At 49.2% G+C, this 17,684-nt stretch overlaps 1 protein-coding gene across 6 annotated transcripts in view; it reads left to right on the forward strand.

The window, feature by feature from the left end:
* The window catches only part of OSBP2 (oxysterol binding protein 2), a 1,786,946-nt gene that overhangs the window by 922,383 nt on the left and 846,879 nt on the right, over window positions 1-17,684 (forward strand). The window contains exon 1 of one of the 6 annotated variants that reach the window (XM_086943308.1): window positions 3,338-3,469. The exons of the other annotated variants lie outside the window; for them this stretch is intronic. The gene's annotated coding sequence lies outside the window, so the exon portion shown is untranslated. Of the gene's footprint in view, window positions 1-3,337; window positions 3,470-17,684 lie in introns of those variants that run through there. 6 annotated transcript variants of the gene reach the window in all.

Consider the following 17,684-nt stretch of genomic DNA (forward strand, 5'->3'; position numbering starts at 1 on the left):
CCACCATGGCATAATCTTTCTTCCCCTGATCATTGCACTGGACACACTCCTAAGGTATGTCTAGGGAATTGAGGACCCCCCCCCCCTGCAAACCAGTTCTTAAAAAGCCCCCCACCCCTTTGGGATTTGTGCCACTCCGGGTACTTGGACAATGGAAGGGGCAGGCATAGGTATGAGCTACATTTGCCTGTGGCCAGTGTGCCCCTTCAAAGCCTGTGCCATTAGTGGGATCCTTCAACAGGTCTTTCCACCAGGAGGGGGTCCCACCTCCCCCAAACCAAGGCCATTTTAGTCCATTTCCTAGGAGCTATTCACTCCTCCCAGTTGGCTGCCAGGTGACAGGGGTTAACTCTGAAAAAGGCAACTAGAGGCTTTAGGCAGGAAAATGACACCTTTCAAAAACTGGCATTTTCAAAATAGTAATTTAAAATCCGACTTGATCATCAGATTGAAGTTTAAATTCCTAATAATTTCTGTCCTTGAACCATGGTTCAAGATATTCCCAAACTGAAATGATGCATTATAAGGTGTTATAATGCAACCCATTGCTTTTCTTTGGCAGAGCCAGATTTGCCACCGTGAAAAATGCCTTTGGAGATTTTTCATGGCCCGGACATGTAAACGTTATGAACTTTTTAAATTCCACGTACCCTGCCCTATGGGCATTTAGGGCCTACCTTCGGGGTGACTTATAAACATTAAAAAGGAAGGTTTAGACCTGGCAGCCCTGAAGAAATGCCTTGCCTTGTCATTTTAGTGGTGGTGCAATAGGTGCTGTAGTCCACTAGTGACATTTGATTTTCAGTACATGGGTACACAGAGAACCGTATACTAGGGCTTGAAAGTATGTTAAATATGCCAATCAGGGATTAGCCAATTGTTCACATGTTTTGGGGGGTCAAAGCACCATCACTGGGGCCTGGGGAGCAGGCCCCCAGTGCCACTGAGTCAAAAAGCAGCAGAATCAATCCACAAATTGGGGGCGAAAATGCAGAAATAGGCCTTTCCTTACATGGACACAATCCAGACGAAAGATGAGCAGCTACTAAACTGTTACCTGGTGGTTCTCATCATCTAAGTGGAAGAACCTGGAAAGGCCATCTGCATTGGCAAATCATTCCCCGTCTGTACTCCACTGTGAAGTCTATTCCTTGTAGGGATACGGGCCAGTCAATAGTTTGGGGTTTTCACCTCTTATCTGTATTAGTGAGAGGCATGTGGTCAGTTTTCACCCTGAAGTGAGTCCCAAACAGGTAGGGTCTCAGTTTCTTTAGTGACCAAACCACAGCAATGGGTTCCATGTCAGTGTCAATGGCACTCCTACGCTGCTCTCTAGGGAGGTGTCGCCTACTGATAAAGTCAAATGGTTGATCCTGGCCCTCATCATTTAACTGTGACAACAATGCCCCAATCGCATGTTCAGAAGCAGCCTCCAACAGGAATTGCAGACTATTGAAGAAATGAAGGACAGTAGGCCAATAGAGGGAGAAGTGTGGCTCACTGGTTAGAGGAGGCAGACCCTGAAGCAGAGGTCAGTCCCGGGACCAGGGTTCAATTCCCGACGCGGCAGGGTCTTGAGCTCAAATGTCCATGGACTCGATAATTCTCGCTTCGGTGCCTGACCTAATCATGGGTTCACACTCTGCAACTCTGGGCATTAAGCTTGCTTAATCTCCACAACGGCCCCCCGCGGCGGGATGCCTGGCTTTCACCTTGGGGATGCCCTGTAGGGGCTATCTCACAGGGAAAAACCAGGACGGGTTCCCAAGGCAAGCGCAGAGATACCCCTTCGGGGGTCGATTCAGGCGCTATATAAGAAACATAATAATAATAATAATAATTTTGGAAAGAGAGGAAAGTGTGGGAAGCATGTAGAAAAGAGGTATGCGGGGTGCTGTTCAGACCTGAATTTAGCTGGGCTAGAAACACCGGACCCAGTGTTACTGGATGCGCAACTACACCTGAAAAAACCATAGATGCTAGAAGGGGCATAGCCCAGCCCCTACATGCTTGCTTCAGCACTACAATTGACAATGGTCTTTCCCAAAGAGCTGACTGCCTTCCCACCAACAGACATCCAGCCCATCCAAACCCCTTGAACCACACAAGGACCCTCCCTAGCCCGACAGATATTTACCACTTGCTTACAGTAGTGGCAGCTACCGGGCAGTAGTGGTTCGGCGTGAGTCGGAGGAGATAAGGGGGAGGGGGGAGATTTCACATACCTTCCCAGGGGCCACTTCTCCTCCGTACTCTTCAATCGACAAAGCAGGAAGCACTGAGGCTCCCAACTCCCCTAGCCAATCACAACACTGCGTTATAGCTGCATTGTCATTGGTCTGAAAGCTGTGGTTCAGCGCTCAGAGAGGAACTGGGAGGTTGTGCATGTTTTCCACCCAGGCTGTACACTACAGCTGGTGGTGAACATGCAAAGTGGGCATCTCACTCCAAATAACTGATTAATATCCACCACTGAAATTACTTTCATATTTCACCATATTAATTCACCACTAATCTTTTATGGGCTTCCTGAATAGCGTGCTTCAACGCCCCATCAGGGGTAACAAGCGCTTAATAAATACAAACCTTTTTTCCTCCTCTATCCTTCTGCTATCATTCCAAATCCAAATATCTGACTTACCTATCCACCACTTAAAATGTACTTGCATGTTTCACTATACTAATTCAACACTAATCCTCTATGGGTCCCGGAGTAGCGTGCTACTCGCCGAAAAAGCGCTTCGACGCCTCGTCAGGGGTAGTAAGCGCTATATAAATGCAATTACAATACAATACAATGACGGTTTGGCCAGCCCAAGATAGCAGACCAAACCGTCATGCACACTTAAGAGAGTGCCAGCACTCCTTCCCCTGCTCTGCATGAAGCACAGATCCACCCCGCCCGCACCTTCATATAGCCAATAACATTGGTATCACCATTTTATTTTCCTGTGGGGCGACGCCATAGCGAAGGAGCTGTCACTGCTGCTTGTAGCAGGTTAAACTCCCCGTAGTCAGTAAAATCCTGCTTAAAGGACCCAGCAAATCTGTCAGGATAATTCCGCATCCGGGGAGTTTAACTCCTGATCCCCGTTAACTCACAGCGAGAGGCCAGCGCGAGGCCGACGCCGACGCCGTCTCCACTGCACACAGCCCACCGTCAATGCTGCAAATCTCTGTCCTCTTTCGCCGCCTGGCCTGGCTTCCCCTCCTCTGCTGTGTGCCTCGGCCTGCCATGTCTGTGTTCAGCCTTATGAGACCTCAGCAGGGTCCGGGGGGCAGAGATTTACAAGCAGCAGCTGTGCGCTTCTAAATCCTGCCGAGGCCAAGCACGACACTGCTGCTCCCTGCGGGCGGCAACTCTCTCCTCCCACGGTCCGTCCCCACTCCTGCGTGACCTAGAAGACCGCGCAGACTCTCGAGGAACAGGCACGAGACGGAGCCAGGAGTCACCACCGCAGCCGAGGAGGTAAGTAACTGAGGGGGGTTGCTCGTTCATTAAAGCCGAGTCACTCGTGTGTGAGAGCATTTGTGAATATGGGTGAGCGTGCGTGTGCGCACGCGCGCATTTTTGTCGGTGTATGTGCATGATTGGTGAATGTCTGCATGATGATGACTTACAGGGGTGGGAGGGCAGTAGTGGGAGGGACACCCGTGTCATACTCTGTGCCATTCTAACTGCCAGAGGTACAGTGGACATCAATGAACTACAAGTGTGGTCCTTCTTGCCATCGCAATCGTGACGTGGGCTCTTCCATGACATACCGGGGGCGTCCGCGCACCGTTCTGTTTATCAGAGCCACAATAGGGGCCCAGCTATGGCGTAGTATGGGACTTCCTGTAAAGTATAATTGATTCGTGGCATTATGTAGGCACGCTTGCACCATTCAATTGGAGAGCTAATAGGGACATCATTATGAAATATTATTGGCCTTCTTGAGACTTTCTGGAAATCAAAGGCATAACAGGGGCCCATCAACACTTGCTGCTACACTCTGTCTTGTTGAGGCATTACTGTATTGTAATTGCATGTATATTATAGTGTGCCATTAATTACATACTGTCTGCCTTGTTGCTAAACGTGTCTATCTATTGCATAATGTTCTTACTGTACGTGGCAAAAAGGTGCTGAACATCCCTGTCAGATTGTGAACAACTTTCGTGTTTGATGGCGTTCATAAATAGGCATAAAAGGCAGAAATGAAAGGTAGAATCTGTCCGTGTGAGACAGCAGTACTTGTCTGTTCTCCATGAAAATGACTTGCTAGTGTATGCGGACCAAAAATACAATTCTTTTAAATAAAATGACAAGTTTCTATTCATGGTAAAAGAGCCTATGAAAATGTTGTATTTCACGTTCCAATGCCTGTATTTTCTGAACCTGACAGCCTAATGTTTCACACAAAATTGATACATTTCTAAAATATAATGACAACGTGTTTATTATAAGGAGGTTTATTGCTTCTTCTGGCCCTTGCACCCACAGCTTCAGCTGTTGTCTTCTGAATTATTTGAATCCATTTCATCGTCAACAGGGATGGCGCTTTCTCTGATAGTATCACTGCTGCTGCCGGAGGCATAGGCGTGTGGGATTTGTGTAACCTGTCTGCTGCCTAATCCTATAAACTCCATTTAGCTGTAGCATTACTGTCTAAGCTGGTGGGATTTGTCTGGTGTTGCTGCCTCCAGCCTGTGGTTTGAACATTTGTATAACTTTTGATTCTTCCTCCCTGCATCTTCCAAGGGGATTCTCTTTCATAATAAATGTACGAAATTCAACTTGAAAGAGGTAGTGTGGAAAACTGAAGTAGTTTGTCCTTTCATTTGCGTTTTCCCCCTTCCCCACTCAGCTTTTGTTTCTGAAAGGCACCACAAATCTTCCCAACATTATCCAACATCCCCTTCCCATTCACAGCTCTCACCATCCATTTCCACTTGCCTTCATCTTTTTTGACTAAACCTCTGTATCCAACTTCTCTTTACTTTTTTCCGTCACCTCCCTTTCGTCCATTACATTCACACACCTGATGTCACAGCGAGGGGCTTCTTTCATCAATGGGGGACCGCACTCGTCCCCATAAGTAGCTCCTGGCAGCGCTACATTTGAGAATGTCCCACCTACTTATAGAGCCTGTCTGAATATATGCTGGTCTCACACTTTTTGTTTCAGTTGGTTGTTGGGATTTTAATATTCTTTACTCTTTCTGCTGTGATTCTTTGTGCTTGCACTTTTGTTCTTTGGTGAGAGGGGATCCTGTTTTGGACGTGAAAGAGACGGGTTCCCTCTCATCAATGTACTCCGGAACCCTCGGCCAGTGGACCGTTTGTACCTGCTTTAGAAGTGTAGAGGGGAGAAATAACTCATTCTGCCAGACTCACAGGCTCAACAATCCTAACTCCTAAGAATAACAGTCTCCAGTTTCTAGGATAATGGGTTTATTACAAAGCCAAAAATAACTGGACATACAAGTACCTCAAGACAAGGTTGTAGAAATACATCAGAACTAATACAAAGCCAAACCTGTGTGTAATTCTTAGTCGTTGGATCATGAAAAGGATGGCAAATTCCAATACCAGAAACCAGGCAATAAGTGCCCCTACGTCAAGATCAGACTTCATTGAAGGTTCGTAAGTAGAAAGCATTAGTCTTTCCCCACACTACAACAAAATCCCTACTTAGCATTCCCCAGGCAAGTTAGGAAAAGGTGTCAGCGCGTGGAGACTCTCTAAGAAGTGCACTCACGTTGTGTGGGTCAAGTAGCCCAAGGCTACAGAGCTCGTTCTAAGATGCTCCTTTGCTCTCCATCAATCTCTTCTCTCCTAACTCAATCCCTGGGGCACTGTCCCTAATTCAAAACACCAAACCATAGAACAAGCCCATTAGTTAATATCCGATCGCCTCATCCCGCTAGGTGCCTCCTCATAGGTAGTTTTCTATTTCGTTTTGATACTCCCAGCTCCTGGCTCAATAACCTTGATTTCCAGGCCTTCTTCAGTGATTAAAAAAAAACACTGTCTCACATTATCAGTACTCCTTGTGCAATGTATCCTCTCCTCCCTGAGCCTAGCTCCTAAAACAAAATCGTTATTCTAACTAAGATGAATTTCTCCACCTGCGACAGAAACGTGAGAAAGGAGCAAGACCAAGATGCACATGAAATTCGACTTTTGAATTTAATGCAAGAGCTTCCAGGGAGAATACATTTCAGGCCTATCAAAACCGGCCAACATAAGAATGAGGCATACAGGCCTTCTGAAAATTACGCATAAATGAACATTTTACTAAGCATTTCTAAATTAACACATTACATGAGCACATCAAATACGTAAAATTGTAAGCCTCATGCATGTCTTCTACGCGTTAATGTTCTCAGCTAAACACGTATGCATTGCCGCATTAATTCCTTCGCGTTTACAAGAAAAATACACCTCGCTCATCACCTTAAACTTTATTACAATACACATTCAACTGTCTCATGTTAATACGACAAAAGAATAAATGCAGGTGTGAACTAATCATGATTATGATGCACCTCAACAATTGAAAGAGCACAATAGCACTCTATCAGATGCAAAATTGCGACTCATGTTGCGCTTAATCTGAGCCTGTGGTGTCAGGTGCTCAGCACCAGAACTTAATTGTCAACACCGGTGCTTGTGGCAGTGTACCGCAAAGTGGCACTGTCTGGCTAATTTAACTCGTTTGCTGCTTCAAACATTCCGCGCCAGTGCGGAGTGTTCTATTAAGCGGGCGGGGCCGCGTCGGCCAACGGACGTGAGCAGCAATACGGAGGTAGTGCTCGCGGCGGCCGTTGGCCAACAGAAGCAGCGAACGGGTTAAAGAAGACCACAACAACAGTTAAATATTAATTCAATATGCATTAAAAATGACTATTACCTGCTGCCTAAGCCATTCTTATAGTTTTGGGGGCCTGGAATAGTCTGAATTGTCAGATTGTAGGAATGTGATGGTCAATAGCTGTGTCTTTACCAACATTGGCAGCTGGCAAGGGCAGTGTGTGGTGCAAGCTGCAGTGCCCTCTTGACGAGAGCCCTGGCACTTCTTTTTCTTACAAATTAAGCACTGGCATTCATGCAGAAGAAAGTGGTAGAATGGCATCTTGCTCCCTTTTCACTGGCTCCCGTGCCTCAATTCTGTTGACCTGCCCTTCTCCACTCCACTTCTGTGCTGTGACGCACACAACTTTTTAATTACTCCTGTTTGCACTCAATGTCCATCTCGGGTAGATCGAAGATGCCCAGAAATGTTGCTGTGGCGCACAGAGTCATGCCTTTCAATGTACCAATGGCGGTACTTCTTTTGAGGATGAGTCTTGGCCCACTCCTTCACCAGTATTCCTCGACCCTGCTACCCCCTCAGCATTTTTGCTCAGTCCAATACAGCCATGCCGCTTGTCAGGGATTTAACCCAGATCTATTAACTGGGGGGTGAATGTTTGATTTGCTCTGCATTCCATCCATCATCTGTATGTATTTTGCCCTGTCAGGGGGCAGCAGCTGTACGAGCAAGTTAACGGTACAGAGGTGAAAAAAAACCTTCTTCTACATACCATAGCTTCTATCATTGGAAAATTAAAAATAGTCACATTGTGGGCCAAATCGAGTGCTAATCAAAATCCCAGTGAAACATAGTGGAGGAAAAAATAGAATATATTTTTATAACTCAATAAAAAAATGCTGTAAGCGCATAAGGTGAGAAAGGGAAGGCGGATAATTGAAGATGGTCGATTTGTTTAGCATCGAGCCTCTGGGGCGCTACATTCAGCGCATAGAAGCGGAGGCAGCTGACTGCGGTTGCCAGTTTATTAGCAAGCCAACAAGGAGTGGTAAATACAAGACTACGCGGCTCCCACCTCCTGCCTCACCCTGGCCTAGACGGCTCGGCGGCGGGGCCCGCGCCAGCAGTATTGTTCGCTCAAATAAAGCGCTCAATTAGGTGACATTTCTATCCCAGCATGAAGAATGCAGCGCTTCCCGGAATAAAAGTGTTTCAAGCAATAAACCGGCACGCTGAGCCGGCCGAAGAGGCTTATGCCCGGTAGATGTTGATCCATTTTCCGCGAGAGATTAAAACTGCGTCACGAAGCTAAAAACAGCTCTGGCAGCCTATGGGGAGACTAGCCGTTACCATGACAGCCGGTTCATTCGTGGTGTCCTACACATACAAATAATGATGATTTACAGGGAAGGAAGCCTTCTGCACGTCTGAAGCCTGCCTGGTGTTGAGTGATCACATCCGTGACTCCAGGGTTTGATAAGTATGACGTGGTGCTCGTGCTCGGAGCTCGGGGGGAATATTTATCAACACATGTACCTGCGGGTACTGCACGAGGCACTGGCGCGACATACGAAATTCCATATCTGCCTGAATAGCTAATGCTGTTTTTAATATCCGGCTCTCGATTGCAAGGGCTGTGTCTGATAATAGCTTTGCATAGAGGTGGGGCCCCAAGATCTGAGGGGCCACTGTTTTTTAGTACCAAACCAGAAGAATGGAAGGTCAATAGTCAATACTTGCACTGTGGCCCATGCAGTGTCCTATTAAGGATGTTAGGGAAACCGGGCAAGACATATTTTGGGAGCCCCGGTATGGATCAAATTGTTTTATATTTTTTTACCCATTCCATCCTAATTCAAGCCAGTATGATTTTTTTTAAATTAAATTGTTTTTATTAGTTTTTAACAAATTAAATAATCTGCCTGTTCATATAGCAAGGTTCAATAACAGAGCAACATATCAGCATTTGGGACGTCATTCAAACATGCAGGGCCGGCTTTAGCACTGGTAGCGCCCTGTGCAACAATGTTTGTTGACGCCCCCCACGGACTCCCTCACTACCACCCTTTAACAGTGCCCCCTCAAGTCGACTTAACTACTTTCTCGCTATCAGATGTATTTGATTCGTTAAAAAGCGCTACCTGGCTCAGGGGGAATGCCAACCGATGGCGAGCCCCCAAGACAGTTGCGGGCCGGTTCGGATCGGTGCCGGGCGGCGCTAACTGTGGCGCCGCAATTTTGAATTTTCGCTGGCGGGACACCGATTGCCCAGGCCCATCCCCATTGGGTGCCAGGGGGGATCCCTTTGTGGGTTGGCTCTGGCATGATGGGGGTCCAGTTTTCATGCTGCCCACGCTCCCTCTATCTTGAGGGGGCAGGTGAGTTTGCCTTGTGTGTGCAACTTGCGGTATGAGGACCACAGTGCCGAATCCGAAGCCTTGGGAGGTGGGCAGCCATGACTCCTTTTGAGGATCTGTTGCTAGGAAAGGACATGTGTTAGTTCCCTTTAATCAACGTCTCTTGATGTACATATTGTAAATGTTATGTGAACGCTTGGATAATCAAATATTTTGTTGATATAAAATGTTGTGTTTATGTTGATCGTAATAAATACGGCCTGAGAATGGTATATTCTTTAAAGCAGTGATGGTGTCTGCGTGTCTCTGTCTCCCTTAAAGGAATTCCCATTTGAGGGGAGGGATGATTTGGGTAGGTCTCGGGCCGGTCCCCCACCTGTATACCAGTTTAGGGTGTCCGAGCACTTTACATCACACCCACTTTACACAGAGACAATCAATCAGCTGTTTGTAAATTAGTGTATAGGAAATGTTACATAAGCCAGAAGACTACAAGGTGAGTAAGATGTCATCCATACTGATAGGCAGTATAGTTTAAGAGTGCTTGGTCTGGAGAAGCACAGACTCCGAATGTAAAACCTAACCCCATGGTTGGGGGTTACATTTAATAATAAGGATTTTTTATACCGAAATAACCACTTTTTGAAACATTAGAATAATGAAAGATGGAGGAAAAAAATGTAATGCTCTAATCCTGTGGTACTCATAGTACAGCAGTGGGCTGCCAGCTGCCAGGTAGGCCTTCTTTGGTGACCCGCAGACCTTTCAGGTAATGTACTCATGGCCCCCCAGAGAGAGAGTGAGAGTGGGGAGAGAGAGTGGGGAGAGAGAGTGGGGAGAGAGAGAGAGAGTGGAGAGAGAGAGAGTGGGGAGAGAGAGAGAGTGGAGAGAGAGAGAGTGGAGAGATAAAGCGAGAGAGAGTGGAGAGATAGAGCGAGAGAGAGTGGAGAGAGTGGAGAGAGAGAGTGAAGAGAGAGAGTGGAGAGAGAGAATGGAGTGGAGAGGTAGAGGGAGAGAGAGTGGAGAGAGAGAGCGAGAGAGTGGAGAGAGCGAGAGTGGAGTGAGAGCGAGAGTGGAGTGAGAGCGAGAGTGGAGTGAGAGAGGGAGTGGAGTGGAGAGAGAGTGGAGTGGAGAGAGAGGGAGTGGAGTGGAGAGAGAGTGGAGTGATAGAGTGAGAGAGAGTGGAGAGAGAGAGAGTGGAGTGAGAGCGAGAGTAGAGAGAGAGAGGGAGTGGAGTGGAGAGAGAGTGGAGTGGAGAGAGAGAGTGGAGAGAGAGGGAGTGGTGTGGAGAGAGAGTGGAGTGGAGAGAGAGAGTAGAGAGATAGAGCGAGAGAGAGTGGAGAGAGAGAGTAAAGAGAGAGAGTGGAGAGAGAGAATGGAGTGGAGAGAGAGAGTGGAGAGAGAGCGAGAGAGAGTGGAGAGAGCGAGAGAGAGTGGAGAGAGCGAGAGCGGAGTGAGAGAGAGAGTGGAGAGAGAGAGAGAGAGAGTGGGGAGAGAGAGTGGGGAGAGAGAGAGAGAGAGAGAGAGAGTGGAGAGAGGGAGAGAGAGAGCGAGAGAGAGTGGAGAGATAGAGCGAGAGAGAGTGGAGAGAGTGAGTGGAGAGAGAGAGCGAAGAGAGAAAGTGGAGAGAGAGCGAGAGAGAGTGGAGAGAGTGAGAGTGGAGTGAGAGCGAGAGTGGAGAGAGGGAGTGGAGAGAGAGTGGAGTGGAGAGAGAGTGGAGAGATAGAGCGAGAGAGAGTGGAGCGAGAGAGAGAGTGGAGAGAGAGCGAGTGGAGAGAGTGGAGAGCGAGAATGGAGTGGAGAGGTAGAGTGGAGAGAGAGCGAGAGAGAGTGGAGAGAGAGTGGAGAGAGCGAGAGTGGAGAGAGCGAGAGAGTGGAGTGGAGAGAGAGTGGAGTGGAGAGAGAGTGGAGTGGAGAGAGAGTGGAGTGGAGTGGAGAGAGAGTGGAGAGAGAGAGTGGAGAGAGTGAAGAGAGAGAGAGTGTTGAGATAGTAGAGAGAGAGACTGCCTGACAGTTACTGACTGACTGGGACTGACTGAGAGAGAGACTGACTGAGAGAGAGAGACTGACTGACTGACTGAGAGAGAGAGACTGACTGAGAGAGTGACTGACTGACAGAGCGATAGACTGACTGACTGACTAAGAGAGAGAGAGAGACTGGCTGAGCGAGACAGAGACAGACTGACAGAGAGACTGACTGACAGAGAGAAACTGGCTGACAGAGAGACTGACTGACAGAGAGAGTGACTGGCTGACGGAGGTAGAGAGATTGACTGAGAGAGATTGACTGACTAAGAGAGACACTGACTGAGAGAGAGAGACTGACTGGGAGAGAGAGACTGACTTGGAGAGAGACTGACTGACAGAAAGACCGAGACTGACTGACTGTGAGAGAGAGAGAGACTGACTGACAGAGACTGACTGACTGAGAGAGACTGACAGAGAGAGAGAAACTGACAGAGAGAGAAACTGACAGAGGGAGAGAAACTGACAGAGAAAGAGAGAGACTGACTGACCGACAGAGAGAGAGAGACTGACAGATAGAGAGACAGACTGACTGACTGAGAGAGAGAGGGACTGACTGACTGAGAGATACTGACTGAGGGAGAGAGAGAGACGGACTGAGAGACTGACTAACAGAGAGACTGACTGTCAGAGAGAGAGATAGACTGACTGACAGAGGAGAGAGAGAAGGAGAGAGAGCGAGAGACTGTGATGGAATTGGGGTCAAAGTGTGTATGAAGCTATGCAATGCCTCCTAAGATTGCTATTGTCTGCAAATAAAAATGTATTATCAAAATATTCTCTTTGTAGTTACATCTGCTTTTGAAATACAACATTGTCGCATTGTCTGTTTTAAAACTTTTTTTTAATACTTTAGCTCCCCCACTGATCCCGCCCCCCACTGACCCTTTCCCTACCGGTGCAGCCCTCAACCACAAACTACACTGTAATTTTGGCCCCCGACAGAAAGTTTGTGAGTACCCATGCACTAATCTATACCTTGCAGTTTGCCTGCAGCTCTTTTATGACAGTTATTAGTTCACTGTTCCATGTTAGGATTTGAACATCAATACTGCTAGTAACAAAAGGATCTCTCTGACAAAAGGACTGATCTATTTAAACGATATGCACTTTGTGATCTGCATGCATGCTACACATTATTTGCAGCAGGCAGATTAACCCTCTCTTCTACCATAAAATGAGTTAAAACTTCCACTAGAGCAAACTGCTTCTCTCTCCAGGAAGAACATTATTTTTACCTTTAGATTGTTGTATGTAAATTGCCGGAGGACAGCAATGCAGCAGCACATGCTTTTAAAACCATAAAATACTTTCAAATACAGCGCCCCCTCGAAGAGTCAGCACCTGGTGCGGTGGCACTGGACGCACCGCCCTAGAGCCGGCCCTGCAAACACTTGCATTGTGCATTCACGGGGGCTGCGCCTAGTCAGAATGGTTCCCGTAAAGGGAGGCTCCGTGTGTGAAATTCAGCTGCAGTATGCTGCTCAGGGCCGGACTGGCCATAGCGGGCACCGGGCAATCCCCCGGTGCGCCGCACAGGTGGGGGCCGGTGTCGCCCCCTGGGGGCCGTTTTTGTTACTGGGCCGTTTTGCAGCATAGCTGCAAAATCGGCCCTGAACCAAAATCGGCCGAAAACCGGCCCCGCAAAGAGCTCGACGGCACCTCCAACCCCCGGAGAGCGTACGGGGGCGGCCGAGCACTTTGCCTGGGCCGGTTGTGGTTCCCAGTCCGTCCCTGATGCTGCTGAAGTCAGGGCCTGGCAGTGGGTGGGGTGTCTCAAACATCCTGAACTAGGGAGCAAAGAAGAAAAGGGAGAGATTGAGGAAGGGGGTGGAGCATGGCAGAGAGCGGATAGACTATTGCTTTCTATAAGACTATGGGGCAGAGTAGCAGGTTTGCGTTCCAATGGCCGTGGGGAGCCCTGGTGTGTCAGCACGGGAGTTCTACGGAGTATCTAGAGCCATGTCCCCTTCCTCGCCAAGTTGCCTAGAGCAGAAGAGAAGACCAGCCCACTGCAGAGAGGCCTGCGGCGAAGGCGGTGGACCTCTTCAGAGCAGAGTGCAGTCTCTTCCGCCATGCCCCATTTAAGCAGTGCTCCCCTCCAGGCCTCAACGGGTGGGCGAAGGGGGAACGCCAGCGTAATGTGATAGTGCATTAGGCTACCAGCAGTGCTAGGGCGATGTATCTCGACTGCACTTTGTGATGTTTTCACCTCTTGAAGATACCTAGGGAGCAGGCCTCCCAGGAGAAAATATCCAGTAGTACGGTGACTTCTCAGATCGTGTTGTGTACTGCGTGCCAGTAAGCCTGAAGGGACGGGCATGACCACATCACTTGCATAAATGTGGCCTCCGCTGTGTAGCAGCATGGACATTCGAACTGTGCATCTGGGAAGTTGCGGTGCAGCTGTTCAGGTGTAAGGTATGCTCTGTGTAAGATGAAGAACTGTATGTTTTTGAAGCACGTATTGCAGGAGACCTTCGAGATCTCGAGTGCTCACTCCCACTCTTTTTTGTGCAGGGCCCGCCCAAACTCTTCTTCCCATTTAAGGTGGAGGGGGGGAAGGGAGTCAAATCTCGTGCGGCCTTGTATAGCCAGGTGATAAAGTGGCATCCTGGCCCCATTGTCAATATGTCACGTAGGAGCGGGCGCATCTCCGGCTCCCTGTCAGCATGGTCCCAAAGGGCAAAAGTTGCCGGTGAAGTAGGAATTGACCCAACAGTAGCCCTCTGTCAGGAACCAGCTGGTCAAAAGGTAGCGGGTTTCGATGCTCGAAAAGTTTGCCTACCTCGACCACAGAGTACGCAGTCCAAACCAGCAGGCCCTGCACTGTGTTATGGCCTTGTCTTCAAGGGAGGCCAACCAAAGGGAACTTGTGCAAGTCCAAAGGGGTCGCCCATGAGAGGTGATAGATTCTAGACATGCATCTCTGTGATATTGCCACTTGTAATGGCCACGCAGCCATGAGGTGGGCGCCCGGGAGGAGCAAGCGTCTAAGGGTCGTGATGGTCAGTTTGCTGTCTCTGCGTGGGCTTCTCCCAGGTAGCGTCCGGCTGTCCAACGGGAAAGCCATTGTATCTGCACCGTTAGAAAATACTCTCCAAAGGATTGCACCCAGAGTCCTCCCCGTTTGGTTGAGTGCTGCAATTTGGACAAAGCCATTTGGCGACGCCTGGGCCATAAACCAGTCTGACGAGGAGGGTGTCCAGCTCCTTGAAAAAGGACCGGGGGGACCCCGGGATGTTCGCAAAGTGTTAGAGGAGTTGAGGTAGCACCACCATTTTCACTAGAGCTATTCTACTTATAGGAGCCAGGGGCAAGGTGGCCCAGAAAATCATCTGAGTGTGGACGCCCGTTACGGCTCTGCAATGTTTCTCTTCACAGAGATCAGTAGTGGAGTGATACTGTGGACAAGTAGCGAGGGGCCTGAGCTTGACATTGAAGAAAGAAGGCACAGAGGCTTATTTCTTGTGGAATCTGTCCAGCATGGAGTTGGTAGATAACAGACTTCTCCCCATTTATCCAAAGCCCCGCAATGGTGGCAAACTCTGGCAGTGTATCCTGGATGGGCGTCAGATCTGTTGTTATATTCCAAATGTAAAGGAGCAGGTTGTCTGCATATAAGGATGCTGCGTGGGTTCAATCAATTACGGGTATGCTCTGTGGCCTCGCCTCTGGAGATAAGTAGCGAGCGGCTCCATCATGTGTGTGAACAGGAGGGGGGATAAGGGACACCCCTGTCATTTCCCCTGACAGATCGGGAACAAGGCTGAGGTCAGGCGGCCGAGACGCACTCGCAAGATCGTGTCTGAGTATAATAATTTAGTGTAGGCTAAGAGCCAAGGTCCCACCCCTCAGATGCATTAGTACAGCAAAAGGATGTTGCCAAATCAGGGTATCAAATTCCTTCTCTAGATCTAAGCTAAGGCATGCCGCCCGAGAGAAGTTACTGCTCACACTGTCCTGTATGTGGAAGAGGCGGTGCAGGTTCTGTGAAGTGTTACGACCGGGAACAAATTTGTTCTGATCAGGGTGTACCAAACCTGGAAGCAGCGGACCGATTGGGCAGTGAGTACCTTACCCAGTATTTTATAGTCGGCTCCAAGTATGACTATATGCCCGCGACACGCAAGTCGCGTGGGATCTCTGTCTGGTTTTGGGATGGAGACCAGAAGGGACTCAAGCAGGGCGTGAGGGAGTATCCCCCCTCCACCGCTGCCACGTACATGGCCGCCAGCCTGAGAGAGAGGTGGTTCGATAATGTGTGGTAGTATTCCAGGGGCAGCCCGTCCAACCCAGGAATTTTTCTACGGGCCAGGTCACAAATCTCCCGATTGGCCTCCGTAACTGAAATGTCCTCCTCCGAAGCTGCCCTGTCGACAGCGGAGATACGAGAGATCGCGATACCCAGGAAAAAAGTCGCTCACAGCGGCTTAGCATGGGCTCCGTAGCGCACCATAGAGTGCCACATAGTAGTCATGCAAGGCTTGCAGAATGTCCTCCGGAGTGCTGAGAATAACATCCTGGTCCAACTCAAATTCAGTGATAGGCCAATAGTCTGCATTTTGCCGAGTAAGCCACGCTAGTAGTTGGCCCGGTTAATTCCCTTCTTGGTGCATCCTTGCCACATAAGCAGTGAAGTTGCAGAAATGCATAAGCCAACCTTGATTCTGCCAATTGAAGGTTGAGGGCTGCGTCTCTGTCAGTCGCCTTGCACAGGTCCACCATCGCGTTCTCAGCTTTTGAGATACTACATTCAAAGGTCTTGCGGTGCCTGCAAACTGTTGTATACTGGCCCCTCGGACCACCACTTTAACAGTGTCCCATTCCAACATTCTGGAGGAGGCCGCATTATGGTTATCCGCAAAGTACTGCTTGATGCAGGTTTCTTGGTCAGCCCGAAATACCTGGTCTTCGTGACAATCCAGCGGCAGTCTCCAAGCTGGAGTTGTGGGTAGGGGAGTGGTCCATCGAAGATACATGATGTGCGCATTATGGTCGGAAACGACCCTGCCCAGATAGTCTGCATGTTGGAGGAGGGGGACCAGGGGTGGGGAGTAGAGGAAATGATCCAGTCACGCAAACAGAGCGTGTGGGGCTGAGTGGAATGAGTATAATCTATAGGTGGGGTGACACACGCACCACAAGTCTGTGAGGGACCAATAGTGTGTCCAGGTGTGAAAGTGTTCCACCTGTCCATGTGGGGTGGGGGGTCTGGGCAGTGGGGGGAGGGAGCAGTCAAGATCAACATCAAGCATGAAGTTATAGTCGCCCCCAGAATCCACGGTAGGGATGTATTGTGAGCGAGTGTGGTCGTAAGAGTGTTCCAGAAAATGACCTGTTCATTGTTCAGTGCATAGATGCTGCCTAGAAGAGCAGGCCGCCCGTTCAGTCGCCCCTTATGAAGGAGTATAGGCCCTCCTTGTCTTCCTCCCTATTGAGTTCATGGAAGGGGACCCCAGGTCGGACCCACACCAGTGCCCCCCTAGCATACGCTGAGTACGTGGTTGCACAGATTATACCCCCCCCCCCCCCCCCCCCCCAGCACCTGCACAAACGGTCCAGCTCTGTTGTCGTCAAGTGTGTCTCCTGGAAGAAGACCAACTGCACCTTATGCCTCTTAATGTATAAGTAGACAGTGTAACGTTTACTAGCAGTGAGCATACCACGTATGTTGAGGGTTAGGATCTGAATGTCAGAGGTGTGGGCCAAGAGTAAACTTAGGTGGTGTGTGTTTGCAACGGGAAATTGCTAAAGCACAGTCGCCCTACCTGTATCTATGGTCCCATGCAGTGACCACCCCCTTCTGTGGTGAGGTGTTGTTGGGTAGAATAGAACAGAGGGTATTCTGCAACTGAGTAGTGATATCGTCCCCATACGAGAAGCCACTGAAAACGGCGATTTGCCCACACTGGAAATCAAGTAAAGACTCTAGAAGATCGTGGGGGGGGGAGTAAGCGGAGCGTCAATGTCAAGGACTGTAGCTTGGTGATTAGCCCATCGTAGAATCTAGGTGTGTTATTGGCCATACAGTGTAACTGCACAACATCAACATAGTAGGCGTTGGAACTGGGTGTGGCAACTGGAGTAATGTTTAGATGCGGGTGTCTGCCGTCTGGGGATTCTCCACCAGCAGAAACTACGATGCATAGCGGTAATGGTCAGAGTGGATAGATTCCTCTTCTGAGGTGAACAGGTGTGGGCCCTTCTGTAGGTTGTGGGCCCAATTTGTCCGCTGCCTGAAGGGCCCTCCGGCGGTCTGCTATGATTTTTTTTAGGTCAGGGGACCCCGGTGGTGAGGACTGAGAGATGAAGCTCCACCTCCCCCACTGGGCGCCTCCGCTTTTGCCGTCTTCTGCTCAGGTGACCCGGGTTGTCCCTGTGCGTCCGCGGGGCCCTCCATCTGACCCCCTCGCACTGCTTCGCCCTGTCCCATGCATACTTGGGGTCCGTAAAGAAGACTATGGTCCCGTCGCATATTATCTTGAGGTCGGCAGGGAACA

Source organism: Lissotriton vulgaris, chromosome 11 (genome assembly GCF_964263255.1).
Source record: "Lissotriton vulgaris chromosome 11, aLisVul1.2, whole genome shotgun sequence".
NCBI lineage: Eukaryota > Metazoa > Chordata > Amphibia > Caudata > Salamandridae > Lissotriton > Lissotriton vulgaris.